We start from the raw sequence: 5,395 nt of genomic DNA on the forward strand, positions 1-5,395 counted from the left end.
ATCAAAATAAAAAGCTTCTGCACAGCAAAAGAAACCATCAACAAAACAACAAGAAAGCCCACTGCATGGGAGAACATATTTGCCAATGTTATCTCCGATAAGGGTTTAATCTCCAACATTTACAGGGAACTCATACAACTTAACAAAAGGAAGATAAACAGCCCAAACCAAAAATGGGCAATAGACCTAAATAGAGACTTTTCAAAAGAAGACATACAGAAGGCCAAGAGACATATGAAAACATGCTCAAAGTCACTAATCATCCAAGAAATGCAAATCAAAACAACACTGAGGTACCATCTCACACCTGTCAGAATGGCTATCATCAACAAATCAACAAATGACAAGTGCTTGTGAGGATGCAGAGAAATGGTAACCTTCGTGCACTGCTGGTGGGAATGCAGACTGGTGCAGCCACTGTGGAGAACAGTATGGAGTCTCCTTAAAAACTAAAAATGGAACTTCCATTTGACCCAGTGATCGCACTTTTAGGAATATATCCCAAGAAACTAGAACACCAATCAGAAAGGATATATGCACCCCTATGTTCATAGCAGCAGAATTTACAATAGATAAGATTTGGAAACAACCTAAATGGCTATCAGCAGATGAGTGGATTAGAAAACTATGGTGCATCTACACAATGGAATACTACGCTGTAGTAAAAAAGAAGGAATTCTTACCATTTGCAACAGAATGGATGGACCTGGAGAACATTATGCTAACATAAGTAAGTCAGTCAGAGAAAGATAAATATCACATGATCTCACTCATTTGTAGAATAAAATGAACAATATAAATTGATGAACAAAAACAGACCCAGAGACAGAGAATCATTGATCAAACCATCAAACCTCAGAAGGTAGGCATGGGAGGGTGCGGGGAAGGGGGAGAGATCAACCAAAGGACTTTTATGCATGCATATAAGCATAACCAATGGACAAAGACACAAGGGGGATGAGAGCACGAGCAGGGGGGGATGGGGGATAAGGACACATATGTAATACCTTAATCAATAAAGAAAAAAATAAAATAAAGTGTCCCTTTCTTAAGCAAGGCTTCCTGCCTCTTGCCTAGCTTCCACTAATACCCTCAAATTGGCTTAAGTTACACACGACATGCTCTTAGAACAACTTCTTGTTTTTTTCATCTATTTTTATTACAAAGATAAATTACTGTTTGATTGAAGTGTGCTGTCTCACAGAGTGAGATTAAAGTTTGGTGTCTCATTCTTTTCTTTGTTTTATTTACACAGTACATAGTAAATAGGTATTTGTGAAAAAAGTGAATGTGTAGAATCATAGGCTGTAAAGTGTTCACACACACTTTAAAATTATATTCAAAACTTTTTGCATAATGAGCATTTTCTTGTGAATAGGATTTAAACCTTTCATCAGATAGTCTCTTTGATACTAGAAAGTTTAAAAAAATATGTTATTAGTGTTTAAATGTTTAACATTTACTATTAAAATATCCTTGTTATTGGAGTACTAAATGTGCCTGACAATGTCAGTGATAGATACTATCTGTTCAAAATATGTTCCTGACATTATTGGAAGTATATAAACATTTGGATTATGAAAAAAGGATACCACTTATCAGTGGGCTAAAAATGGTCTTTTAATATTTATATATCACACTTAGCTCACAAAGGATTTGTATGCAGAATATATAAAGAACTTCTTCAAAGTCAACAAGAAAAAGACAAAAATCCCATTAGAAAATGAACAAAAGACTTGAAGAAGCACTTCACAAAAGAGTATATCCAAATGATCAATCAATATATGAAGAGTCACTTGCCTCCAAGGTCACGAGGGAGATGTTTCACTAAAATCACTGTGAGATTCCAATACACTCCCACTTGAATGGGTAAAACTAAAAACACTGACAATCCTGAGCTTTGGTTAATAACTCCCAAACAATTTACATTCCAATATTGTTGATATAGATGAAAATTGGTATAATGACTCTGAAAACATCTTTGGCAATGTCCTCTAAAGACACATATACAAATATGATCTGTCATTTCTTTTCCCGGTATACACCCAGAAAAGAGCACCTATGTGCCCTAGAAGATATGAACATGGGTGCTTGTAGCATTATCTTCATAGTAGTCAAAAACAGAAAGAAAATTCCCATCGATAGCAAAATAGATAAATTATGGTATATCTGTAAAATCTCTAAGGTAATCTATAATCAATAAGATACCTATGAAATGAAAACATGTCTCAGTTTGAAAGAAATAACTACTGCTACCTTCAATAGTGTGGATTAATCTTATGAAAAAAATATTAAGCAAAAGAAGCCAGAAACATAGTATATGGTTCTACTTATGGAAAATTCAAAAGTAGAGAAAACTTATATCTGATATCAGAATTCAGGATCGTGTGTACCTACAGAAAGGAGGGGATGGTATTACTGGGACGGGATGAGACAGGTGCAATCACAGTGCCTGTAATAGTCTATTTGTTAATCTGAGTGATAGTTACATGGATGTATTCACTTGTGAAACTTTACCAAGAGGTGCATTTAATATTTGTGCATTTAATATTACTCTATGTGTATTATATTTGCATGTATAGATTTATTTTAAAGGAGCATACTGAAATAAAATATCTGTATTAATATAATAAATATGTGGCTGGCTACTATTTTTTATTTCAGTCATAAAAAATGAGAGTCAATTATCAGCCACTACAGAAAATTACTGAATTAGAAAACCCTTTTCTCTTGTTCTAGGCACTTTGAACTAAAACTAGAGCATCTGTTAAAATAAAAGGGGGTGGGGGAGGACTCCTTAGGAAATGGACTTTCTTCACATGATTAAGTTCAGTTGCTCCACATACAACTGTTCTCATTGAATAATCAGTAAATTTAGAAAAGGGTTTAATTATATTTTTCAATTTAAGAGGGGATAATTATCTCTAATGAAGCTGAGAATTAATTATCTAATAAAACTATGTACTTGCCCTACCTGTTTTGGCTTAGTGGATGGAGTGTCAGCCTGCAGACCAAAGGGTCCCGGGTTCGATTCTGGCCCGGGCCCTGGTTAGGGTGTGTGCAGGAGACAGCCCATAGATGTATTTTTCTCATGTCAATATGTCTCTCTGTCTTTCCCTCTCTCTAAAAATCAATGGAAAAATATCCTCAGATGAGGATTAAAAAAAATAAAATTAAATAAACTATATACTCTTTTATACAGGGGAATTATGGAAGCTAGATAAAAGTTATATAAATTTATGTAGATGTAGACTAACTTCCTCATTCTATTGATATGGATATCAAGGTGTACCCATTGTCACTAGAAAAAAATCAAGAAGGTTCTCTAGGCACAGTTTCTCTCAGTTTGGGATGCTAAGAGAATTTCTCTCCTTTATCATATCTACCCTCATGTGGAGTGCATCACCAAGAAAAGGTGACAAATATATATGGCTGACTGCCATTGTGGCTGGGAAGTAGACTTTAGTCACTCAAAAAATACTTATTAAGCATCTACTATGTGCCAGGCACTGTTAGCTGCATGATCTTTGTGTCCAGAAGCTTGAATTTTAGCAACTAAGTAAATTATATCTACATACATACACACATTGTGGTAAGTCCTATAGTGGACATGAATAAAGAAATCAGAAAAATGTAGAAAATGATAAGGAGGGCTAGTTTCAGCTGTGGTATTAAAAGGCCTCTTTGAGGCAGATGATGTATAAGGTAAGAGTTAGAAGGTAAGAAGCCTGAGTGTGCCAAGAAAGGAGCATGTTTAAGGAAGTAGGAAGTGACCTACTGTGTCGATATTATGCCAGTCTGAGCAATATGAGGCGAGGTAAGTGGCAATTGGACTTGGCCACATTTTGTGGGATGTTGTGGTCCAGAGCAGATTACAGAGTCAGAGACTGAGTGGGAACCAAGAAAGTAGAGACAAAAAGTGTGGACAACCCTTTCAGCTGAAGCAACTGTCAGTGCCCCTGGTGTAGACTTCTCCACAGCCTGGGGGATCTAGAAACCAATTTTCCTAAAACAAATGCAGAAGGTTGTTTCATACTAGAAAAATGGAGGGTATTAGCCAAATAGCAAAAAAAAACACCAATTTGGTTACTATGTAGGAAAAAATGAATAAGGAATCTTGGTTAAAATAAATTACCAAAAATCAAGAAAAATTTGTTGTTTGCTTTGATGGTTTTGACTGGTATGGTATCTGATATAGTGCAAAATAGGACATACATCAGTCAACCTTAATAAAGTATACATAGGCATTCAATCATCTAATGTTTATTTCCTACTTAGTTCTGGGGATTGGAGAGAACATGAGGATTCAAAGACACAGATGTGAACAAAAAACAGACCCTGTTCAAAAGGAGCTAACTGGAGGGGGAAGAAAAAAAATCATTCATTATGGGACATTTAATTTCATATCAGACTCATATTATAAAATCAGATACAGCAAAATGAGAAGCTAAAAATGGTGTTGTGACATGCCTTAAATTTGATATTTGGGCCCATCCCTTAAGACTTTCTAAGCAGTTGTCAATCATCTGAAGTAGGACCATTTCTATGACTATTTTGAACATTAAAGTAAATTATGCTAACAGTATGCTCACTGTGGTCTAAATAATTATAGTCTGTTGGACAGAGGTATTGCTCTATACATAATTATGGCATTTTAGAACATGCATTTTCTTGATAGCTAAAAATATATGCACACAAATCTGTATCTTTGCATATCCAGATTTATTTAAGCTTCTAGAACAAAGAAATTAATAAAGCACATTAATAAATGGAAAAATTTTAAATGCTATTAAGTAGAAAATAGACATTTTATTATATGGAATAAGTATTTTAAAGTATTATCCAAATATCTATCATTTATACAAACTACAATAGCTTATACATTATCTTTAAAACTTTTCAAATATACATGTACTTATGTTCTAAGTAATAATTTGAATGAATTATGTTTCTTTTTAGGAAAGTACAACTGTTCTTAGGCATTAGCAGCCATTGCTAAATTCTTCACCAATTATAAAAATACTTTTTCAACACTCATTTAAAATTATCCATCTTTTTCAAAACAGTGAAGGAACAGCTTTAGCTGTTCAGGTGAGAAAACATTGGAATAAAGAGGTTGTGCATCTGCATAAAGTGAAATTTAATAGCACAATTTCTGAAAGTGTAAGACAAATGGAAACAACCCATATGCCTGTCAACAGAAAAACAGAAAAACAGCCTGGCTGGCATGGCACAGTGGTTGAGTGTCAACCTATGAACGAGGAAATCAAGGTTCAATTCCTGGTCAGGGTACATGCCTGGTTTGCAGGCTCAATCCCCAGTGTTGAGCATCCAATCAATGATTCTATGTCATCATTGGTGTTTCTATCTCTCCCTCCCTCTTCCTCTCAGAAAT

Source organism: Myotis brandtii, unplaced genomic scaffold (genome assembly GCF_000412655.1).
Source record: "Myotis brandtii unplaced genomic scaffold, ASM41265v1 scaffold115, whole genome shotgun sequence".
NCBI classification, from domain to species: Eukaryota; Metazoa; Chordata; class Mammalia; order Chiroptera; family Vespertilionidae; genus Myotis; species Myotis brandtii.